The sequence below is a fragment of the Ictidomys tridecemlineatus genome, chromosome 1 (assembly GCF_052094955.1).
Source record: "Ictidomys tridecemlineatus isolate mIctTri1 chromosome 1, mIctTri1.hap1, whole genome shotgun sequence".
Classification (NCBI taxonomy): Eukaryota; Metazoa; Chordata; class Mammalia; order Rodentia; family Sciuridae; genus Ictidomys; species Ictidomys tridecemlineatus.
The window spans coordinates 11279066-11304108 of NC_135477.1; the positions used below are offsets into that span (position 1 = coordinate 11279066).

A 25043-nucleotide genomic window follows, 5' to 3' on the forward strand; every position below is an offset into this window, starting at 1 on the left:
GTTCTCAGCTTAGCCAGGAGCTCACAGTCAACAGGCTCCGAGTCTAACCCTGTGTTTCCCCGACTGAGAATTCATCCTTGCGAAGCTGGTGAAGACAGCCCTTGTCATTTTTAGGATTTTTCATTCAATGGCCAAATGGAAGGGAAATATCTTACTCAACCTAGAAGAGGAACCTATGGAGGAAAAGTGTCACCTCCTAAGGCAGTAGCCAACAGGGACCAGGCTGGCCCTAGCACCTGGGTTTCCCACTCGGGGTCCAGCCCCTTCTCAGTGCCTGTACCTTCAGGTGGCATGATGCAATGGGAACAACGTGGCCTTAGAAGTCAGAGGGACGACTTTCTAACCTGGCTTCTCTCTAAGATACTGTTGACCTGCTTCCCGTCCCTTTGGGGATCTTTTCTCTCTTTGGTAGCAGCAGAGAGCTGGAATCATCACAGTGACCAATTCATACCCTGATCATGAAAACAAATGCCACCATCTCCTTGTCCTGGGGTTCCCTCCCTGGTACTGATGGTCCTGGAAGCAGATGAAGTGGCATGGACTCATGAGATTGCTCGTCTAACTGAATAGTTCTCCAGTTATTATTTTGCACATCTCTCTCTGTCCCCTCCATCTGCTCTGGAACAAGTGCTGATGTCTGGAGATAGTTGATTGTCACAGCTCAGGGGAGTGTGGGGAGGGATGACAGAATGTGACTGGCCTCCAGTGGGTAGAGGCCAGGATGCTGTTAGACATCATACAGTGCACAGGGCGGCCCCCAAAGAATTGTCCAGCCCAAATTGGCAATAACCTCATAATGACTGTGACCAAAGCAGTGGGAGCTACATCAGGTCTGTGGTACCCAAGAAGTACTGAGCAGGCAGCCTCAGTACCAGCCCTTTAATTTGTAGCTTAAGTCCATCTCTGGTCTCATCCTTCACCCACATCCTAATCATTCCCTACCTTCTCCTCATTCCCACGGGCATGCCTATGAAGACGAGAACTTTCAAAGCTGTAATATGCATAGGCATCACCAGGGATTTTGTTAATAGATTCTGGCTGGGTGCGGTGGTGCTCGCCTGTAATCCCAGCAGCTCTGGAGGCTGAGGCAGGAGAATCATGAGTGCAAAGCTAGCCTCAGTAATGGTGAGGCACTAAGCAACTCAGTGAGACCCTGTCCCTAAATAAAATACAAAATAGGGCTGGGGATATGGCTCAGTGGTCGAGTGTCCCTGAGTTCAATCCCTCTTAATCCCACCCCCACAAAAAAAAAAAAGAAGAAGAAGAAGAAAATAGATTCTGATTCAGAGAGTTAAAACTGGGGCTTGAGACTCTGCATCTCTAACCAACTCTCAGGTGATGCTGGTCTGCAAACCAGGCTTTGAGTAGTGGAGAGTGAAGACCGCCTCTTGCTCCTCCCCTAATTGCAGCTCACAGCGTGCCTGTGGCTCTCCTCAAGACATCAGTAGCGTGCCCCAGGCTGCCCGTCTCTATCTGGGATGCCCTGCAGAGGTGGCTGCGGAGTTCAGTCCTTGCTGGACCATGCCTGGCTCAGCTGCCTTCCAGCTTGGCTCACCTCTGTCTGCAAAAGCTCCAGAAATCAGATGCTGTGAGACTGGCAGCTTCCTTCTAGTAATTTTGTCAGTTTCCCCCAATCTCTTTTGAAGATACTCGTACATTTCACTTCCACCAACTAAGCCTCATACATTTCCCTCCTAAAATAAAGCACACTTTAATTTTGATCATTGGTGCCCAGCTCTCTCACCACACACCAGTATCTTTAAAATTTCTTATCTGTAAAAGGAGTCCTCCAAGGCATCCTTAGCTCCGGATCATCATTTTTCTCTGTCAGCCACCATCAGCAGGTTAACCGCTGCTTTCCCCACGTGGAGTATGGAGCTCCTATTTCCTCCTTGCAGGCTGGTAGGCATGACCTAAAGTAATGCTGACCCACTCACAGGAAGTTATTGGTGGGTGTTTGTTTGTTTTTTTAATGCACCTGGGATTTTGTTTTAGTCAAGTGTGGTAAGGTGACAGACACAAAGAAAACTGCCTTGGAAGAATAGCTTATGACTGGCAGCTCTGAAGAGGATGGGGTGATGCCATCCCTGGGGAGCCCTGTGGGACACCACCCAGTCAGTCATCAGGCAGGAGTGAGGGTGAGCATGGCCCAGAGCCTTTCCTGGGGTGTCTATGAGAAGGGATGGGTGAGGCAGGCCAGCTGAGGGCTAGCTAGCTTAAATAGTGCTGGTGTGTCTGGGCCATGGAGGTGCCTGGCCCTGGGGTGATTTGGGGCGGGGGAGATATTGGCTTGGTATGTGAGTGTTAAGGAAGGGGCTGGAGACCCCGGCTTCAGATTGGTTGGTTTGTCTATAAAAGGCGTTTGCAGGTGAGTCATTTGTTATCTTTAGGAATCAGCCAGCCGAGGAGGCCCACCATTAGTAAGGACCCAAGATGTCAGAGCTTCCTAAAATGCAGAGGAGGGATGACTCTGGTCAAGCTGGCTTAGGGTCATTGGCACCCTGCCCCCTGCAGGCTGCCCCTTGCCAGCTCCAGAGAAAAGACAACTTATGGAACCAGATGACTGCTCTGTGTCCCTCCTCTGAAGACTCCTCTTGCTGTCTCTTCTTGACAGAAGGTCAATGACATCAAAAACTGCGTACACTGAGTGAACAGAGCCCCGTGTGAACCCCAATTCTGGTGTTCCCAGAGACTCTCGCCTCCCGGGGCCGAGGTGCTGCCTGTGTGTTTCTGTCTCATGCAGGTAGGACGAGGCTAATTTTGACTTCCTGGCAGCTGGAATTCCGAGCGAATAACCAGAAGTAGCAAGCGACAGGATTGGAACCTGTTGGTGCGGTTAGAAACAAAGGGAATGTGCACGGATTCCAGAGGGAAGCTGCCTTTTGCAAGGGAGGGGCAAGGGGAGGTGGGTCCTGGGGTCAGAGTCCTCCATACCCTGTCCCACCTCAGCTCGGGGCACCTCTTCCCAGGGTGACTCGCAGTGCCACAGACGCCTTCCTGTCTGTCTGTCCAGTGAAGCCAGTGAAGAGCCACTTGAGGAAGATGGGGCAGGTGGGCTGCTGAGGCAGGTAGGAGTGAATTCCCAGGAGCTCAGCTGGGCATGCAGGGTGCTGGGTTCCTTCAGCCACGCTGCCCCAGGAATTTGTTGTTTGTCATTAACAAATAAACCAACTCAGCCCCGCTTCAAACTCATGGGACTTTATGGTCTTACCTGAGCTGACGTGCCCAGGTAGCATGGGCTTCAGGGTCGTGTGACATTAAGCTTCAGGAGGTCAGCAGGGACACGCGGCTTGCTCTGTTAGGGCTGCATGTGTTTCCTCTGCCGTTTATTACCTGGATCTCAGGCTTTCCACGTGTCAGCAATTTGATTTTCAGCTGTGTCTATTTTGTTCCTTGCTTTTTTTCATCTATTTTTTTTTTGGATCTGAAAAATGGTGTTGTTTTTGGAACTTAATTTGTTTCTGGAATCTTCTTTCCTCGTCTCCCAAACTCTTGATTTTATTGACGGTATTTTCCCATCAAGTTCCTTTCAGGATAGAGAGCACTTGGGAATTATTTTTTAGATTGCATTTTCTTCCAGTCGGGTTCACCTTTTATTTATTTATTTTTGTGATGCTGGGGAATGGAGCCCAGGACCTGGGGTGAGCTAGGAAGTGCACTACCACTGACCCACATCCTCAGCCCATCGTTTATTTTTCGAGTATTCTTCCTCTTTCTCTTTTCCCCTCCTCCCTCCCTCTCTTCATTTCTCCTTCTCTCTCTTTCTTTTTTCTTTTCCTCGTTGTTTTTCCTTTTCTTTTCCTTGTGCTAATTCTTAGCTTGGGTGGTCCTTAGCACACTTTCTGTTGCTTTAACACAGAGTGGAGATTCTCCCTGAGGCCCTGGCCGTCCTGCCTGGGCCTGTGGGAGGCCAGGGTATGGCTTCCTGTTCACCTTTTTGTAGGCTAAGGTTCCTGGAGTTGATGAACCTGGCTAAAGCGGAGTGTGGCCGCTGGGCCATGGGTCCTTCCCTGGGGCCCTGACCGGGGCTCTCTCACTTGCTGGGAGAGCCTCCTGCTTTCATAGACTTCTGCTGGCTTCAGAGTGTGCATGGCAGCTGCAGCGGTTCCCAAATGCCTCTCCCAGCCTCCCTTGCGGCTTGGGCTTGGTCAGGTGGTAGTTATCCAGAGGAATTCTTGGCTAACAATCCTCAGTGATTACGCTTTTCATTTTCAGGATTTCTGACTTAAAACATTTATAGTTGTCTATATGTATATATCCATATAGGTTATATTTGGGTTCTGTTTTCTTCCAGTCTGGTTCATCTTTTATTTATTTATTTTTGTGATGCTGGGGATTAAATACACACACACACACACACACACGCCTATTTTGTTTCATAGTTGGTTTTGTTTTATTATTTTTCGGTTCTTTTTCATGGATGTGATCTCTTCAAGGATTATTAACTTATTTGCACCCTGGAGTCCCAGGTCTTATGATAAAGGGTCAGGTCTTATGGTGGACGGGGAGAGGTATCACAGTCCCTGCCACCAGCCCAGCAGGTGGCTTGGCTCAGATGTTGCAGGAGAAACCTGCCTGGTCCCTCAGTTTGTGTAAATTATAGCCGCAGCAGAGGTCAGGGGCAGATTTTTTCTTCTTCTGCCACAGCCACAGCTTAACCCGTAGGTCCCGTTCCTTGTTCCAAATGGACAAGGTTCATTTTTGGTTCTTAGTATCCCCAAAATTAATCTCCTGACCACCTCTGCCTCCTTCTGGTCCTGCAGTCAGATAGGCCCAGACTTTAGACCATTTAATAATTTATTTTCTAGGGTTTGGTTCATGGAGATACTTGTTTGTAATGAGATGTCTTTAAATATTTTTTTTCTCTATGGTATTTGCTATTGGTTTGAGTTTTCAGCTGAAGCATGAGGCTCAGTCTAAGTACCTGGTCATGTTTTGCCTGGATTCCATAAAAGTAAAATAAAATAAATAAAATGGGAATGGGGGGGCGTGGTAGTTATCCAGAGGAATTCTTGGCTAACAAACTATATTCTGACGCAGCCATATGTGCCAGGGGACGGTAGAGAAATGACAGAGAGGCCATTGGCCAAGGATGCGAGGATCCTGCATTTGATTTCCTGTGGTCCTTCTGCCTGCTCACTTGCTGTGCGACTTTGGATGGATGACTTAGCCTCCAAGGTTGTCACTGCCCTCGCTTGTAAAATGGGATGTTGAACTACTTAACCCCCTAGGTCCTTGTCCGCCCTCAAGTTCCTGGCGGCCACGGGCAGCTTGTTAAACAGTGTTCTCTGAGACAGTCGGGAGGGCTGCAGGAGAATATTTGTTCAGTTCAGGCAAATGGTAAATGTGTCGGCCACTCTAATGAAATAAGTACATTTTTGCTCTAAATGTCATGGATGTTTATTATCAGATTAAACTACAGCAGGCCTAATTTTAGCTCTTCCAATTCAAGTGGAGCAATGAAGATTAAATGTTAGGCATAATTAAAGATGCAGATGTAGTTATATTGAATTATAAACCTCATTAAGGGCAACGTCCCAGGAAGGCCCCTGAGACCAGTTACAAAGGATTTCCAGTCCCAATGCTGCAGTTATTAGAATATTACAAAGTAAATCTCCAAAAAATATTATGACTTGGATGGAAGGACTTTTTAAACACACGGTTGGATCTGGTTTCCTGGGTAATTTCCTTGCTCTGTTTGAAGGGAGACGGTCCCCTGGCATCTGCACAGAAAGCCTCCTAGGACTTGGCGTCCGTCTCCTGCCCCCGGGTCATGGGATCCAGTCCCCTGGATCCAGTGGGACCTGCAACCTCAAGGTCAGATTCTATCCCTGGAGTGGACAGCAGGGGGAGCTGGGGGAGAGGGGAGAGGTTTCCTAAGGACTAGAGAGAAACTTATTTGGTGACATTTTTATTTTTATTTTTTTCTGACTGTAAAGATAGTATATCATTTTTAAAATTCAATGAATGCAGAGCAGAATAAAGAAATTCAAAAATCCAACTATTCCAAGATAATTGGTGCTAATATTTTGGTGATCTCCCTTCCAAATTTGACAAGGTAGAATACAACTTAAACACTGTTTTGCAGTCTATTTTTAAAATTTTACATGAAGTGGATATTGTTCCATGTCAATGAATACTAATAAGCATTACTTTTCTTCATGACCGACATTCCATCGTGTGGAATTAGTTTTTTTTTTTTTTTTTTAAACAAATCCTCCATTATGGAGCGTTTAGATGTTTCAGAAACAATTCTTTCTAAGCTATTGTAACAATGCTTTAAAGAAACTCTTTATTCACTTATTCTCCCAGTTGTGTGATTGGCTCTATAGAATGGATTCCCAGAAAAGGATTAGGCAGTGTCAGCTATCTATTTGTGTAATAATGCTGTGTAACAAACAGCCTCCAATACAATAGCTTAAAGCAGTAGGTATTTATTTAGCTCACAAGTCTGTGGTTAGCAATTTAGGCTGAGTTCATAGTTGGTTTTTTTTTTCTTTCTTTTTTTTCTTTTTTGGGGAGCTGTTCTTTTGGGCTGAGCCCGTCTCACTCATAAGTCTGTGACATGGGTGACCTCAGATGGCCTTGGCTGGGACAACTAGGGTGGCTTGATTTTGCTCCATGGCAGACAAGTTCTCCGAAAGCAGCAGAAAGGAAGAAGAAACATGCAGGGGCTTTTCAAATCTCTGCCAAAGTCAACACTGATGACATCCCAAAGCAAGTCACGTGGCTGAATTCAAAATCAAGGGTAAAGAAGAGAACCACAGTCACATTTCATAAGGCGTGGCTGTAGACTTGGGGGTCCTTCATGTAATCACCCCGAGGCAGCCAAAGTACATGTGCCTTTAACACCTTTATGCATATTTACAAACCAGCAGATGGGACCAGTTTGCCACCCTGCAACCCACCAGCTTATCTTTGTGGGGCTGGGAAGAGGTAAAGACGTTTGCTTCTCCCAGCTCCCTGGGGCCTTCCTGTTGGGAATGTCTCTGTCCCCAGCCCTTCCCATGTCCCACCACGGGGCATCCAACTCCTGCACATTTTGAAGACCCAGCCCCCTCCCTCTGTGAGCGCCATGATTCTGCTTTCCTCTGAGACTCTAAAGCCAGTGGGATGACCCACTTGTCCTGGTTCGCACACACCTGTGCTGGTTTTAACTTTAAAGGGTCAGATTGTAAATATTTTAGGTTCTGTGGGCCACATGGGTCACATCACAACCAGCCAACTCAGGCAGTGTGAGAGCAGCCCCCGGACAACACAGAACAAATGGCTGTGGCCGAGTGCCCATGACACTTGACCTACCAAAATAGGAATGGGTTGGTTTTGGTCCTTGTGCTATGGTTTTTCTGATTCTTCTCTGGAGCTGAACTCTGCGGTTTAACTCTATGCTCTATATTTTTCTTACGTTGTTTCGTGTGGATTAGTCTTGTTACCTTGGCTGGAATCCAGGGGAAGTTTGATATCTTGACGTGACTCTGTCAAACAGCTGTGAGAACTTGGGTAAGTTAGGTGACCTCTTTGGCCTCAGTTTCCTCATCTGTGAGATGGGGATAATAATGGAACCGACCCCGACATGTTGGTGAAGATTAAATGGGTTCATCTTTGTGCCACACGTGGCGCAGAGGGAAGGCTCAATAAGTGTTAGTTACTGCTGCCGTCATCACGGTTGTCATGGTATCTGGTGTGTCTTCTTCAGTGGGCAGCACAGTTCTGGTTACAGGAGTCAGCTGATGTGAAAGTGGGAAGGGGTCTTTAAGGATATGTGTAATTCAGCGCTCCTATTTCAGAGATGAGCAGAAGGGACAGACCCCCATAGAAAGGAGGGCTGGGTGCTGCAGATTACCACCAACAGCGCCCCCTGGTGCTGCCCACCCTCATTTCCATGGCTACCAGTCTCCTCCCTCACTCTGCTGAGGTCAAATCTCAGGGCCACCTGTCCTCAGAGGAGGCCAGCTTCTGCCTCTTATTCCATCTAGTGGTCTCATCCTCCCTGCCTGGGCTTTGTTGGTGAGGCTCAGAAAAGGACCAGCTCAGGGCTGTAACTGGGAGGCCCCAAACAGGCACCGGGGACCGTGGTCAGAGCTTAGTGTGGGTACGCAGGTGCTGGCTTGCCTGGTGCTGGGGCTTGGTGTTTGGGGCCTAGGCAGGATGTGGCTCAGGCAAGCCACTAGGGCCCCGTCCCTTGGGGAGGGAGGGGAGGTCTCGTGAGTCAGGCTGGTTCAAGGACCTCTCCGGGCAGGACCCCACCGTCTTATCTGGAAACCTCTCTGGTCTCAGGGCTGCCTCAGCTTTGATCTGGGAAATGAAAGGCCAGGCTGCCAGTCCCCGCTGCCAACTTCTGCAGCAGGAGTAAGACTGGCGGATCCCGCGGGCTGAAGCGCGCTTCGTTTCCCGGTAATTAAACAAGTGGAGATCAAAGCCGACAAATCTCCCCCATCTCTCCGCAGAGTGAAGGAAGGTAAATATTTCCAGCAACAGTTTTTTTTTTTCCTCTCCCTGCTTCTCATTAAAAGTAACACGTGAAATGTCTTCTCCTTACTTTGAAGAATATGGATGAGTTCAAGGTCGTTCCAGAGATGTCTGGTCAGACTACCTTGATTATTCCACGCCAGTTTTTATCCTCTCTGTACTGGGCTAAGTTAGCGGCTTACAGCACCTAAATCATATCAAACAGAAGACAAAGGAAAGGAGAGAAAGACACCCAACAGCACCTGGGCAGATCTGTGGAAGCCCCCGCGTCGTGCGCTGTAGCCTTGATCAAGCTCTTCTCTTGGTAGGAGAGTGGGCTTCGAGGCCCAGGTCTGAAACGACTCTGGGCTCCTGTGCACAGAATCTCAGACAGATGGCCCATGCTCTCTTGGCTGCGCTGCTGAAATTGCCTTTGGAGACCTGCTGTTTTCTTTGAAAGGTATGGCGCACCCAGGAACCCAGCCTCAAGGCTGAGGCCCCTGGGAGCTGGCCTAGCCAACCTGGGCTCAGTGTCGGAGGCTACAAATGCCTGCTTCGTGCTGTAAGTGGGATCTTGTCCGTGTAAATTGCAGCCTCAAGCTAGTGCAAGTAAAGGGCAGGTGGTTCCTGAGAGAAACTGAAGTCAGGTACGCTGGAAAGATAGCTGAGCCCCTTATTCATTGCAGCATCTTTCAGAATGGCTAAACATAGAAGTAACCTAGGTGTCCATCAATGTATGAATAGATCAAGAAAGTGTGATCTAGGTGCCCTGTGGAGTACTGTTCCAAATGGAATACTACTCCTTAAGGGGCTGGGGCTCAGTGGTAGAGCACTCACCTGGCGCGCGTGAGGATTCAGGGAGTCTGTGACCTGGCAGAGGGCCCTCACCAGGCTGGCACCTTATCTGGGACCTCCAGCCTCCAGAACTGTGAGAGATTTCGATCCTTTCCAAGCCACCCAGTCTATGGCAATTGGCTCTAGCAGCCTGCATGGACTCAGACGGGACCTAAAGTGAAACCTTCCCCACCTCCCCCCAGGGAAGGTGAACCTCCGTGTGGTGGAGGACAAACTTTCCCAAACACCAGAGGGGACAACTTGTGCAGTCAGTTAACAGATTCAGGACCCAGCAGGGAACTCTCACCCAACTGAGCATTTTCTGAAAGAAGTTCATCTCGTGGGAGGAACAATATGCAGACGACACCAAGTTTATGACAGAATGAAATCCACTTCCTACCACAGTTAGAAGGAACCTGCCCTGGGTGGAAAGGGCAGAGTGCTTTGACGGGCACCAGGGAAAGTCTGCAGGGAGCAGTGCCCCTGGCAGAGAGACCAGCAGGAGCCAAAGGGCGGCAGAGGTGGAGCCAGAGGGGACAGCGTGTGCACAGATGACTGGCAGGAGGAGGAAGAGCCGGATGGTCCTTTGGTGTGGGCCCCAGGGTGTGGATGATATTCTGGAGGCAAAGAGGAGCCCAAGGTAGGTTCTCAACAGGGATGTGGCATGGCCCCACCTCTTTTTTGAAAGCGAGGAAAAGAGCTGGGGAAGGGGGGGGGTGAAGAACAGTGAGGTTACTGGGACGTCCCGGCCTGGCAGGGCTGAGCGAGGGACAGGGTGTGGCGCAGGCTGGTGGGCTGAGTCCCTAGGGCACCTCCTGTGCTGGCGTTTCCTGTGTGAGCTTTGGGGCCTGCAGCAGGGGTTGGCTGATCATCCCTCCCCATCCCCTGGTCAGCTCCCGGACAGGAGGCCCCTCCCACGTGGAGCCGCAGGAAGTTAGAAGAGCCAGGTAGATTGGAGCTCTCTCAGCTGGTTAGGACGGCAGGGAAAGCACACCTTTCACAGAAATGACCATCAGCGGGCCTTGGCCACGAGCCCACTCTGTGAGGATCCATCAAGTCCAAGATGGAGCATTTGCTTGACAGGATAGGGATGTGGTGGCCTTGCATGTCCCGAGTTGGAACCAGCGGGAAGGGAAAGGAGAGAAGGTGTCAATGTTGTTTTTTTTACCCTTTAGCTAGAGAGCAGCCCATCCTGGGGGCCTGGAGGTTTGTTAAGGGCCCTGGTTCTCCTAGGATCACCAACAGAAGTTGGGGTGGAGGATGGCCCAGAACCTGTGCTTTCAGCAGGGATCCCGATGCCTCCAAAGGTTGAGCACAGCTGGGTCGGGAAACTTTTGCTCAGAAAATGAAAAGAGCTCTGGTCCGTGAACCCTGAGCTTTGCTTAGGATCAAGTAGCCAAATACACCAGAGTTAAAGTGACCTTAAACAGAAGCAGCCACTGTCTCTGTTTCCACAGGGAACTGCAAAGTTGAATATCTAGGAAAAGTCCTTCCAAGTTTGGGCAAGATTTCTTTTTTTTTTAAACCTTTTTATAAGTCACGAGCCATCTCTAGTAACCATCATCCTATGAGTTCGACTTCCTTAGATTTGACACATAAGCAGCCTCATGCAGGGTTTGACTTTCTGCACCTGGCTTATTTCACTCCAGATTCCTCTGTGTTTTGGAAGATGATGATTGTCCCTTTTAAGGAGTAGTATTAAAATATACCATAGTTGCACATGGACACAATACCTTTATTTATTTTTTATGTGGTGCTGAGGATTGAATCCAGTGCCTCACGCGCGCCAGGTGAGTGCTCTACCACTGAGCCCCAGGCCCAGCCCCAGCCCAGCCCCTTAAGGAGTAGTATTCCATTTTGAACAGTACTCCACAGTGCACCTAGATCACTTTCTTTATCTATTCATACATTGATGGACACCTAGGTTACTTCTATGTTTAGCCATTCTGAAAGATGCTGCAATGAATAAGGGGCTCAGCTATCTTTCCAGCGTACCTGACTTCAGTTTCTTTGGATATATACCCAGATGTGGGCTTCCTCACCATCTGATAATAGTCTTTTGAGTTTTCCGAGGAGCCTCCATACTGTCTTCCACCAAGTCCACATTCAGGTGTCCTCCGTCAGCGGTGCACAAGAGTCCCCTTTTCTGTACCCCTCCCCAACACTTGCCTTTTGTCTTTTTGATGCTAGTCTTTCTAACAGGTGTGGGGTGATATTGCGTTGTGGTTTTAATTTGCATCTCCTTGAGGATCAATGATGATGAGCGGGTTTTTTTTCACACATCTGTTGGCGGTTTGCGTGTCTTCTTTTAGCAAGTGCTTAGACTCTTTCTCCATGTTATTTTGAAGTAGATACCCAATATCCTGTTTTATTTCCAAGTATTTCAGGATGCGTCTGGGATAAGGTTGCATCAGATAAGGACTCTATAAAAGCATGTCAATAGCTGGGCACAGTGGCACACGCCTGTAATCCCCCGCCTTGCGAGGCTGAGGCAAGGAGGATCGAGAGTTCAAAGCCAGCCTCACCCTATAAGAAGAAAGTAAAATACAAAATAGGTCTGGGGATGTGCTCAGTGGTTGAGTTCTCCTGAGTTCAATCCCTGATACCTCCCCCACCAAAAGCATGTCAATAATTGCATTATCATCCCTAAAAGTAATTAGTAATGACTTCATATCATCAAATATCAAGTCAGTGTTCAGACTGCCAGTTGCTTTGTAGGTGTCACTCTGCTTAACAGTTATTAAAATTTGAATCAGGATTCATCAAATGTCTGTACCTTGTGACTGAGTGATTTGTGTCTCAAGTTTCTGTTTATCCTGAGTCCCTCCGCGCTACAGTTCAGTTGTGGAAGAAACCAGCTTGTTTGTCTCGTGGGGCTTCCTGTAGTATGGGCTCTGTGGTCGTATCCCCTTTTGGTGTCCTTAAACTTGCTCCTCCGTCTGTTGCCTTTCCTATAAACTGGTAGTTGAACCTGGAATCTTGGCCAGATTCAGGTTCATTTTTTTTTCTAACAGAATAAAAATCAACACTAGTTCATTCAACCACAAGAGCTTCACTAGATTTCTTCTATCTTTACATTTATCTCTTTTCTCCCATGCCAAGGATCTGAGATGGTGTAATTAAAAACTCGTGAAACCATTCTTTCTAATCTCACAGCACACATGGGTAAATCCAGGAACACATGCGAGGTCACCTGGGTTTAGGGAGCAGTGGAGCTAGACCCAGGCTGCCTGTCCTCAGAACCTGACTACTAAGGAGCAGGCACACAACTGCCTTCCTCTTACAGCCTCTGCTCCCTGGACAATTCCACCATGAATCCATGGGAGTTGGCTGGGAAACCAACTGGTACAAACAGACACCACTCCTAATTCCCTCCTCCCAAACGTCAGTCTCCTGGGCCAATACCTTCCTCCGAGATTCCTTCTCCCCAAGGCTCGGGTCCTCTGCAGGAGCATTGTGGCCTTTCTGCAAACCCAGGTCTAGCTGAACCACCCCTCAGTTCCCAGACACAGGCCTGCTTCCTCGGATCTGAGAATGCTTTCACATTCTCGCTTTTCTCTGGTTCAAGGCCAGGGCCATCTACTTCCTCATCCCCAGTGAGTCTTTTTCCTTTTTTTTTTTTTTTTTTTTGGTTATATCTTCCCAAAATGTTATTTCAGGAGCATATGACTTGAATGATAAACGTTTAGACATTTTTCACTTTCACAAAGCATTTTCTTAAACTTATTTTCTAATTTTTAAGAATTTATTTGTGTTAATATACACGACAGCAGAATGCTTTTCGATTCATTGTACACAAACAGAGCACGATTTTTTACTTCTCTGGTTGTACACAAAGTAGGGTCACAACCATTCGTGCAATCATACATGTTCCTAGGGTAATGATGTCTGTCTCACTCCACTGCCTTTCCTATCCCCCTGCCCTCTCTCCTCCCCTCTCCCCTTTGCCCAATCTGAAGTTCCTCCGCTCATCCCATGCCCTCCCCCATGAGTCTTGACTTGACCTCAAAGCTTGTTCTGGTTTGATTTGAAGTCGGATTGCATGGGAGTGTTTCAGGAAGCTGAGGGGCTTAGCATTATTGCAAAACCATACTGCACAGGACTCAGGGTTAGACAACTTGATTTCCAGGCCTACTGTGCCTTGGTAGCCTGGCGAGCCTCAGTTTTCTCTACAGTAAAATAGGACTCTTGTCTGTAAATGGTGGGGTGACCATAATATCTCCTCACAGGAGGATTGTGAGGATACCACAGGATCACCTATAGGGAGAGAGCTGTGCTTGAATACCTTGACCAGACCTCTGCACCTGAGACAGGAGGGGTGGTTGCGGAAGGGTTCTTGTTCCAGACTCCATTTGTTGCCAGTGGCAAATCAGAGCATCTGGCTGGCAAAGGCTGTCAGGAATTTATTTTGCCTCTGGACTGCCTGGGTAACCATGCTGCCTGCACAGTCTCCTGAGCTGTGGGTGTGCTGAGATAATTGCTCAAGTACTTTGTTAAAAGACAAAAGCTCTCCACATTTCCATTAACCCCCTGCGTGGGGCAGTGCCAGCCCACTGCTCCAGGTGCCGTTCACAGTTCAATTTCACAGTCGTGATGGATGGAAAGACCTGCAACTGGCTTCCGCTTCTCAAGAGCCACAAGCATTCGCAAACAGCCAGGAATCATCTCTAGTTTTCTGGTTAATCATCATCATCTCCCCGCCTCCTCCTCCTCCTCCTCCTCTTCCTCTTCCTCTTCCACTAAGAGAGCTGCCAAGTTTGAATTTCAAATGTCCTAAGAAGTGCTTTCACCCACAGTGGGGACTGATGAGTTAATTTCTTAGGAGATAACTGGAGCACACAGGAGCTCTTAAAATTCCCTGCCTCCAAAGCCAACATCACAAAGAATAGCACAGTAGCACATAAATCTACTACTTGAATATGTTTACCTAATCACATTGGAATTCTCTTTGAACTTGACCTCAGGGGATAGAGATTATAGAACTGGCTGGTAGCTAAAATAATCCACTGAAAAAGAGTTCAGTGTCACGAGAACTTGGGAATAGAATGTAGAAGGGGCTGTTTGTGAAAGGCATTAAGCCAGGGTGACTTGTGAAGGTTTAGCAGGCTTACCCAGGGCTGGGCATCGCCCCACCTTGGGCTGCGGCTGCAAACTGACTGTGAGGATAGGATTTTCCTGGAAAATAAGTACTTGCCCAGACCTTGAATTTCCGAGCAGTTTGCCGTTTAGGTGTCTGATCTCTGGGAGGGGGAGCAGTCAGTGGGGATTCTGGGGTGAGGCTCCTTGAGGTAGGGTGGTATAATGAGTAGTGTGTACTCTGTCTCCAAGTCAGAGGAGTGAATATCAATCTCAGAATCAAGGAGGTTAGGGTTGGGCAGGCTCAAAGACAACAGAGGAGCAAAAGCAGAGTCAAGTGAGGGGTCTATGATCATCACTGCCACAGGGCCCCAGTTCCCCCACCCCGCCCCACTCCCCCTGCTCAATGCTATGGAGAGTTACTTGCCTGATATGTGGATGGATTGATGTCAGTACATCACGGCTTGTGGGTCAAATGTGGCCTGGCGTCTGTTTTTGTATAGCCAGTGAGCTAGGAATGGTGTTTTATATTTTTTAATGGCTGGGGAAAAATGATAAAAAACGTTTTGTGACCTGTAAAACACAGGAACTTCCGTTTTCAGTGTCTGTCAGGTTCTATTGGAATACAGCCCCACTCACTCATTTACACAGTGCCTAAGGTTGCTTTTCAGCAAAGGCTGAACCATTTTCTATCTAGCCCATTACAGAAAATTTTGCTGACCTGTGAATTGGCATCGTTTAGAAGCAATGGTTTGGGAAATTTGGGCTCTGGATGGATTTAGGGTTGAGTAAAACTAGCTGGTCTCAGTTCAGGTCAACGCCCTGATCTGCAAAATGAACTTGTTAACGTCACCCATCTCATACCATCGCCGCCTCTGATGGTGGGTTCACGGGTATTTCATGGGAGCTGCACTTGGGAGAAGCCACCGAAATCAGCTGGAGAACATTTTCAGACCTGGGTCACGGTCAGAACCACTTGCTGGGCTCTTAAAAAATAGGAACCTTGGGTGAAGCTGATTCTGAGGGTCAGAGGTGAGGCTGGGAGTCCGACTTGTCATTGGGCCACTCCATGATGCAGACGTCCGCCTGGTGGGGAGCTGTGATCTGGCTTTCACACTGCGGGGCTTCGTGGGGTCGATCCTTCAGGATCTGTTTTCAATGATGCCTCCACCAGCACCCCATCTTTCTGAGACCGTATAGCCCCATGTTCCTTCTTTTGTCACCACACTGGGCTCAGGGTGACCCATAGCATCAGTTTTTGAACACCATTCTTTGCCCCCTCAAGACTGGGAGCTTTGTAAGGCCAGGGTTGGGGGTATACTTTGGTGTCCCCACCAAAGCCCTAGGCTAAGCCCAACCCTGGTTCCACGCCAGCCCACATCGGGGAGCTGAACCACCGTGGTCGGGACGGCATGGCATTGACCTCCTCGTAGCTCCTCCTCGGCTGAGGACATTCAGGCAAACCCTTTAACAGCAGCTCTGTCCCCCAGCCCCTCCCTGAGACACAGCAGCCTCCATGTCCTCTATACACACAGCTCTCAGTTCCTGGCTGGTTCTCTTCATCCCATGAGGCTGTTGGGGGTCCAAAGAGACCACGGTCACAGAAGACCTGGTGAATGGAGAAGGCTCCCCAGTGCTCCGTATGTGGATTCCTGCTGCCTGGCCCAGGATGGGCCTGCACCCTGGGCTCTGGCCCTTTGCTCTGTCTTTCCAAGCTGCCTCCCAAGCCTGTTGACCTCCCCAGGGTTAAACAGGATGGACGTGGAGACTTGGGTGACCCATGTCCTAGGAAACCCCTTGCTCCTGTGTGAGCTGAGGGCTGGTCACCCCTGTTGATCCAGGAGCGAGGCCTTTGCTTCTCCATGAGGCAGATCAGCTGACGGCGATGGAAAGGCCGGGAAGGGTGGCAGATTAGGGGAGTGGTCTTTAGAGTCCTGTGAAGGCTCCTTTCTTCCTGGCCAGGACCCCCAGGTCCTCCCAGGGCCCCCTGAGTCAGCTTGGAGACTACTCTAAGCCTGTGTTTAGAATTTGTCTATTTTTCTCCCAGTTTGTCAGCTCCTCCCGAGACTGTGCCACCGTCACTTCTCCTGTTGACAGATTCTGAACTTGTTCACTTGTTTCTGCTCTGACCCATACCAAGCTCACCCTCTACCAGTCCATACACCAGCCCCCACCAGCCTTAAAACCCTTAAGGTAGAGACCCACCTCCTCCCCTGGCTCCGGGGCCAGTCCTGACCGTCCTCCTCCCTGGCCTTAGCTGTCACTCCTGCTCCCTTGTGACCTCCTTCCAGCTTTGGGGTGTTTGTGCCTGAATATTCATGGCCCTCCACCCCAAATTTGTCCCCAGTGTGGTGGAGATGGGACCCTGGGGTGGTTAGGTAATGAACAGCCGTCGTTCCTGGCTCTCTTCCTGGGCTGTTTTCCCCTGGCCTTGGGGAGCCTCTTCCAGGCATGCGCTGATGAGTTCTCAGATAAATACCTGAGTCAGTTCTCTGTGGGTCCCTGGACATGTCTCTGCCCAGCTTTCCCCCGAGTACTCTTTCCTTAAATCTCTAGTCACCTGGATGTCCCCCAGTGCCCAGCTGCATCTCTCCAACCCGAGTCTGCTGGGCCCCTCTCAGGTATCTCTCTCCTGCATCCCATTCTCTGGGGAACTTTCCAAAGGCCATGAGCCAGGACAATCATAGGTCTTCTCTTGTCTGTTTCCATGTCTCCAGGATCATAGTCCAACAGTTTGGGAAACCATCATTGCATGAATTCTATTCTTGTTTTTCTGGTTGTTTCAGGTGAGAGGGTGAAAGCTGCGCTGATAACTGCATCTTGGCTGAACACATGTCTGTAAGCAAACATTTTGCTCTTTGATATTCTGATTGGGTAAAAGTAGCAGCTCAGACTTTATAAATTTTAGCATGTTTGATTCCTCCAAAACTCCAAATAGTTATTTTCATTTTACAAAATGAAATGTAGGTGTCAATGTAGTTATTCCCATTTTATGGGAAACACAGAGCTCAGGCACGTGAAGGGGCTGTTCATGTGACCCAAGCTTATAGCTCTTCACCAGTGCACGTGGCTGTGCACATCTGCTAGCCCTGTGACCTCCTCACTCCAGAGCACACTGGGAGTGCTGTAGGCCATATCCACTTCTCCTCACCATGAGGGTGAAGTCCTGGCCAGGCTGCACAGCAGCACCAGGGGTCTGTTAGAGATGCAGAGGCTCAGCCCTCCAGGACCTGCTGATCAGGACCTTCGTGGGCAGGATTCCAGCTGACTCCCCCCCCGCCCCCTGTGCTGCTGGAGATGGAGCCCAGAGTGCTCCACCACTGACCTGGATCCCAGCCCCTCCTGGTGACTTTTTGTGAGCATTCCAAGTTTGGGACACATTAAGTTAGAAATGTTCCTGGGCCTTGATCTCATGAGCTCAGTCCTGGCTGCCTGGAAGCACAGAACTGAGCTGAACTAGAGAAACCGGGACCCCCAGGCAGGGTGACCTTGGTTCCCAAACCTCTTCGAATGACAGCTTGTGGGCCTGGCAGAGTCCACCCGGGATGAGGCTCTGGAGAAGCCCGTTGGGCCCATCTCTGCCATCTGGGAGTTTGTCTAGACGATGGTTTTCCAGGAACCGGTGACTCACCTGGCTTCATCCACCTCCCAGGTGCTGGTCTGGCTGGCAGCCAGCTGAACCTGGAAGAAGGGCCAGGAAGGCCTCCGGGGAGGGGAAAGGGAATAAGCTGCAAAGCAGGGGGGTGGTGGTGGGCTGCAGGGCTGGCCCAGGCTGGCTGGTGGCCACTGTAGCATCCACTGCCTATTCTCAACTGTCCAGTGTGGCTACTGCCAGAGGTAGGTCACCAAAGAGAAGACCGGTCCCTTCCATGCTTGCCTACTAAGGCTTCCTCTCTGTACTAGGAGGGGAACATTCTTGTAAAAACCTCTGGATTCCTCATCAGCTGGACAGGGACCTCTGAGCTATGGTCCTGCTGGACCAGAACCAACGTGGAGAGGAGAAGATAAGGCCGTTCAAGGGGCTGCATGTTTCTTAGTTATTTCCTGTGAGGCTCTTTCCTTGTAATCCACTCCAAGTGTGTCCAGGAAGAGACTGGTGCCTATTAGGGTCCGAGGAGATGGGAGAGGCTTAATAGAGTCCTGACCAACCTCCTCTTCCCATGCAACCATGTTCCTTCTACCAAGAGTGAGCTCCAGCCACAAATGGAATTTTCTCACCAGGAGACTCCACAACCCCTCTCTAGGCACCCATCCCCCGACTCCTCTAAGCAGTGCCCATGACACAGTACTGATGAAACGTGCTGCAGCCAGGTATCTGGCAACATGGAGCAGCACGGATGTGCAGTCAGAGGGCCCTGGCTTTGGATCTGAACGGCCTGTGCATTAGCTGTATGGCTTTTAGCAGCAGTAATAGCTTTGAGCCTCAAATTCTTCATCTGTACAATGGGGTGGTAATAAGACCCACCCACTTGAAAAAGCATCAGTAAAATGAGTTAATGTATGGATCAGGTATACAGCAAGTGCTCAATAAACAGCAGCGTGTAATATCATAGGATTGTAAGGACATGCTATGAGATGGGATACAGGCATCTTGCTCGCTATTTGGCCACTGTTCTCATTGGTTCAGTGGCTTTCATTGTTGCACCTGGAGGGCTTGTTAAAACATTCATTCCTGGGTCTGCCTTCATCCCAGCTTTCTGATTCAGCAGGTGTGGGCCACATGGGCTGAGAATTTGCATTGCCAACAAGATCCCAGGTGTGGCTGGTACCGTTACTTTGGAAATCACTTGTTCCGACTTTGTTTTTCGAGAACACAAGAAAACACAGTCGGGCTGAACATGGCATCATCTGGGGACTCCTCAGACTCTGTGGTTGCCCAGCTTCACCCCAGGCTTTGTGGATCTTTGTAGAGTGTGGCTCAGGTAACATTTCAAAAAATCCTCAAGGGATTCCAAGATGCATCCAGAACCAATTTGAACATGGGAGTCAAAATTCCATTTAGGTAGATGCACAACTCTGGCTCAGATATTTGGAGTTTTAGCACATCATGTCTTTAGACATAGTTTCCTCTGATGTTTTATTAACAAACAAAAACCTATAGCCAAAGGCCCAGATCAACGCTACATCCGTCATAAGTGTAGCCACATCGCCTTCCTGCTCAGCCAAAGTAATTATTCCTCTGTGCATGTCCAGTGCTCAGTCCCTCTCGATCAGCCCTTATTTCATTCTGTTTTTCTCTTAAGAGTTACTTGTTTCTATATCTCTGTCCTCCTTCCCACCAGGCTGTGAGTTCCCCAAGGGCAGGGCCTGATCTTAATTCACTTTATGATTTCCCCAAAGAGCCTAGCTCAGTGTTGATTCAGGTGAGCCTCGTTTTAGTTTCTATTGGAAAGAAATAAAATTCAGTTGCATTTGGTCCTTGACAATCTCTGGTCATATGTTGAATACATCTTTGCCACAATAAAATGGAAAATTGTGAACAAAGTGCTAACGAACAATACCCCCTGAATGGACATGTGAATGCAGGTCTAATTTATGTGGAGCTGGGTTTCAAAACCTTATTTTGGGGTCTAGCTGCACCTCACTCACTGTTAACCTGAGATCATGAGCCCTGCATGTGTTGACAGTAACCAAAGCCACTCAGAATAACTCCACCAGGATATTTAGCAAATTATTTTTAATCTGGTGGGTAAACTCGCATTAGTACAGCTGTTCATGTCAAAGAGAAGGGAACAGTGCGAGGGGTGTCTGGGCGCCTGCTGGGCTTTGCTTCATGAAAGAAGGCTTGTTATCTTGCGTTCTGTCTCCAGCAGTGCTATTTCTGCTGGGGTAAGCTGTCACCGACTTGTCGCCGGTGGCAATTTAGAAATATAGCTCGAAGAACAGGGAGCTATCCTAATGCCGTTGGAAGGCTCCTAAGGGGGGCCGTTTCCCACATGAAGCAGGATCCTGGCCCCGAGCTTGTTTTCCCGTTGCATGTTCGAGGCAGGCTGCCCGGACAGCCACCTCTTTATTGCACTCTTTCTTCTGTATGGTAGAGCATCAGCTGCCACAGTCACTGGCCAGTTGGATTGGGACTTTCATTTTGTAGCAGGGTGGCTAGAAGGAGGTCTTCTAGGATCAGAAGCCATAATAACTGGTCCCTCGCTGAAAATGGGCTGCCCCAGGCTCTCTCGAGCCAATCTCCTCACCAATCAGCCCTGAGCTCAAATGTTACCCCCTTGGAGAGAAACTTCTGGACCACCTGTCTAAAGCAGCCTCCTCCGAGTTGCTCTTTCACTATCAGCCACATGAGGGAGCCATTGAGGACATCTGGCTCAGTCAAGCCTGCAGATGACTTGGGGCAAGGGGACATCTGACTGCAAGGACAATTCCAGGTGAGAACCTCCCACCTGAGCCTGGGCAACTCAACCCAAAGACTTGTTGAGAGCTGTTGTTGCAAGTCATTTTATCACCCCCAAGAGGAAGTCATTCCGATGCCCTCGAGAGAGGACATAATGGAGAAGCCAAATAGTCCCCACAACAATGCCGTGGGGTCCTAGCATCCCCATTTCACGGGCAGTCAGCTGAGGTTCCAAGGGGGGAGACATCCACCAGGGACCGGATTCCCAGCTGGTGGGAAGGCACGAAGCCTGAGCCCACAGCCTCCACCTTCCTGAGGCTTCTGCTCCTGTGGCTCCCCAGCTGTGCTTCTGCCTTTCACCCCGTAAGGACCCTTCCTTCCCCCAGAGCTCCGCTCTCCCCAGGCGAGGACCAGGGCTAACATTTTGTAAGCAAAGAACAGTGCTGGGCAAAGATAAATTCCAGATGGAGCAGAGAGCTAAACAAACAAGAAAACGAGAATAGAATAATATTTGCAGAAAATACAGGAGAGTATTTTTGTCATCTTGGGGGAGCACAAGCCTTCTTCAGCAAGTCATAAAACCCAGATGCTATAAAGGACAAGGCTGGCATCCTCCACTGCATAAAAACAGAAAGACCCAGACTGACAAAAAGCACCATAAATGAAGTACAAAAAACAAAGAACCAAGATACTCAAAATATTCAATGAGAAAAAGTAGATGCTAATTTTAAAACTAGGTGAAGGGTATGGCTCAGACAATTGACAGAAGACAGGTCGTCATTGCCAATCAGCTTGCAAAAAGGTACTTTGCCATTTCCCTATGGTTAGAGAAAGGCCAACTAAAGCAGAGATGCTATTAGAAATTTAGACTGACAGTTTTCCAAAAATGGATATTAAATGGTGGTGAGGATGCAGGGGGAAAAGCACCCTCAGACCTGCCTGGGATTTGAAAGTGGGTGTTGGTACCCATGAAGTGCTTGGAGTTTTTAAGCAGGTGAAGCTCTCCCACTGATCTTCCAGAACCTGGTCCTTCAGTGCAGTGGCCACTTGCTCCATGTGGCTATGGGGCATTGTAATGTGGCTGTCTGGGCTGAGATGCTCTGTAGGTGTGAAATCCACACCTGACTGAGGAGGATTTTAAAGGCGACCCTCATGATGTTTTCATGTTGATCACAGGTTGAAAGGGCAATATTTTGGACACAAATCAACTAAAATATTATTAAAACCAATCTCACCAGTCTTTTGCTTGTTTCAATGTGGCTACTAGAAAATTTAGAATTGCATATGTGTCATGCATGTAGTTTTAGTGGGCAGAGCTGTTCTAGAAAATGGATGAACGAACACTTTTTGTGGGCCATGAAGAGGCTTGGGCAGGGTCTGACTTCCCCCAATCCTTTATTAAAGGGGCCACCAAAACTAAGTGTTTCCAACTTCCCATCCTGGAATGAGGGTGAGGAGGGGCTGGAGGAGTTGAGGTTGGCTTCTGATTGTTGAGCTGGAGATTGGGCACAACCTGACCCCTCCTGGCCTCAGTTTTCTCCTTGTATGTGACATGGAGGAGTGAGGTCCCCTCCAAGGTCTGCTGCCACAAGAGAGGGGGATGGGATGCTTGCCTGGCTCTCCATTAGCGTGCTGGATAGAGGGTGCTCCTACGACATCCATTCATGGCCTCTCCATGAGGTAGATGGACAGACTTACAGGACTTAGGCTTTGCCTCTGTGGTGGGTGGCATTTGAGGGACAGCTGCTAAGCAGAGCTAGAAGAGCACAGGGTACAGGAAGCCAGGAGTCCTGCAGCCCTGCTCCCAACCAAGCCTCCAAGGCCAGGTGGGTTCCATTTACCTGAGCCCAATGGTGTGTTGAGTCAGTTGGAAGAGGGAGAGTGGGGACAGTGTTAGAATGAGTTGGAGTGGTCACCAAGGTTGGATTTCTGCTCTTCCCTTTCACGGACGTGGAGAGCTTCCCTCATAATTACTTGCTTCTTCCAGTCTGGCAAACTTTCAGAGAACTGTTTTTTTGGTGGGGGTATGGGGGGCACTACTTCCTGCTGATTCCTATTTGCCTGAATTAGACATGGCATCCAATGTTGAAGAAGGAACACCTCCCCATGCCCTCTAATAATAGCCACCCGACCAAAGCAGCTCTTTGGTTTTTCCTGCCTAGGCAGGATAGAAGACAGGTAGGATAGGCAGAAGGGACACTCACAGGGAAGGGAAGGACACGATGACTATAAAGCTCAGCAGTTGCACGGGCTTGCACTCTACTCCCAAGCCTGTGTCCCTCCAGCTCTGAATTCTTAAGAGACCGTTGAATCTCGGAGAATCACGAGTTTAGGTGACAAATGCCTATGCACATCGCTAGTTTATACAATCTATTTTTCTTGAGACAAAATAAAGCAAAGGGAACTTATTGTAAGAGACCTATGATGTGGGTATGTTCCAGATGTTATTTCTTGACTGGGTGATGTCAACCTAGAGACCTTGAGAGAATCAGGCCACTGTGACCCACCCTGAATCCCACAATTAAGAGCTGAACCCTCCTGGTGCCCATCATGCCCATGCACTTCCTGTGTTCCCAATTTACAAAGACCCCTTTAAAAACAAGAGCCCAGGACCCCACAGTGCATCTCACTCTCGAACGCTGGCGCCCCTTCCCCCTTTGAGTGCGTGTCCTGCTCTATTGTGGCTTTCCTGAATCAATTTCTTTGCTTTTCAAAAATAAATGTTTGTGACTCCTCTGATAATTCCCGAAAATCTTTTTTGTGACTTAAGTCAAGAACCTGCCAGGGCTGAGTCAAAGTCCCCTTCTCCCTTCTGGGACACCTCCTTGGTGCCTTCCCAGTGACACTATCGTGTAGAAGTCCGAGGGAAGGGCTAGTACAGAGCTCTGCAGCCATCAGGATCCTAGGCTCCTCCTGCCTTCCTGCTCTGCCATCATCAGTGAATGGCTTCCTCCTCCAGGTCGCCTCTGCTCCAGATCACTGTTGGAGCCCCAGCCACCACATCAAGTATTCATGCAGGGAAAAGAGGAAGAGAGAAGAAGAAAAAAATCAGCAGCTTTTTTTATTTCCTCAAAAATCACATCCAGAAAATTCTGCTGATATTTCACTGACTGGAATTTAGTCAGGAGCAAAAGGGGGCTGGGCAGTGTCGTTGTCTAGCTGGGTGAGTGAACCGGGGGTTCTGTTTTCTAAGAATGGGTGAAGAGGCCTTGGTAGGCAAGCCTCCCTTTTCGCCACCCTCTGTATGGAGTCAAAGCCTTGGACACTTCACATGGGGGAGCTCATTCTGTTTCTTCTTCCTGCATCACAGGCCTGGCTCACAAGGATGGGAAGACATGGAGAGATGGCCATTCCACTCCCTGGACTCATCTGCCCTGACTTGGATGACCGACTCCTGACCCAGCCGGGCTTCCTGCATCTGGGCTCAGCTTTCGGAGGCCCAGCCTCCGAAAAAGGACACAGCCGCCAGGACCTGCCTCAGCTCCCCAGGTGGCCGGGCGCTTTCCATCCAGCTGGAAGATGCTGGTGCCCTAGGGCAGGGCTGCAGCCTGTGGCAGATCTGCACACCCGTGGCCCACAGATCTGCTTTCGCCCACACTCCCAGGGCCTCTTTCCATGCATCCTCTGACTGACTGACTCTTTCTCTTATATAAACACACACATCAAGGGAAGGAAACCTTTAGTGTTACCGTGTTTTAACCTGGAACAGGTTAAACAGGTAAACGTCTTCTCCTGCGGTCTGGAGGAATGTGGGGGACAGCACCTGTGAGTGGCGGGCTGGGGCGGGGGTCAGTGTCCTTCATTCTTCCTGCTGGGCAAGCTCACAAGTCAAATATTGGGTCTAATTTTTAAAGCCATTTTCGTGACAGTGGTTTTCCATTTAATCCCCAGAGCTAACAATCTGTGATCAGTTTCCCTGAACAAATGCCCTCCTTTAACTTCATTAGCTCGTAATTAATTTGCTAGCATGTGTCCAAGATAATTAACACTCCTGATTAGAGACAGGCAAAGGAGGGACTTCCTTTTTCGTGGTCAATACAAACATTGATTAAAATCTGAACTGTTTCCTAATTCTCCTTACAATTTAATTCAGTGAAAGTGGCGATCGGTAATTTGTGGTGGTTGTTTAAAACATTAAATTGGAGGTGAGACAAATGGGTCTTGCTATCAAGTACTTTATTACCAATTTATGTATTGGGTAATTTTGCTTCTTTTCCTCAGATACAAAGATACGAAGCAGGAGAATCAAGCTTTTGATTCTTTGGTTTTGTTTAATGGAGACGTGACTTGGAGGCACCAGGCTGGACTGGTGCGGGGAGGAGAGACTCAGTCTAAGATGAGG

At 48.9% G+C, this 25043-nt stretch overlaps 1 protein-coding gene and 1 long non-coding RNA gene across 15 annotated transcripts in view; one reads left to right on the top strand and one right to left on the bottom strand.

Annotated features, from left to right (window-relative positions):
- Eif3a (eukaryotic translation initiation factor 3 subunit A) overlaps nt 1-24772 on the top strand; it is a 177096-nt gene extending 152324 nt beyond the window's left edge. For 12 of the 14 annotated variants that reach the window (XM_078041357.1, XM_078041471.1, XM_078041312.1 and 9 more), the window contains 2 exons: nt 17145-17196; nt 24012-24772. The gene's annotated coding sequence lies outside the window, so the exon portion shown is untranslated. Of the gene's footprint in view, nt 1-17144; nt 17197-19067; nt 20736-24011 lie in introns of all 14 variants that reach the window. The other 2 variants (XM_078041840.1, XM_078041890.1) reach the window with 2 other exon arrangements.
- LOC144376038 (uncharacterized) lies at nt 6273-12805 on the bottom strand. Its single transcript, XR_013436042.1, has 4 exons — nt 12688-12805; nt 8540-11808; nt 7434-7727; nt 6273-6730 (listed from the first exon to the last, which is right to left on the bottom strand). It is a non-coding gene; the product is annotated as an uncharacterized LOC144376038 (long non-coding RNA).
- Nucleotides 24773-25043: the final 271 nt, after the last annotated feature.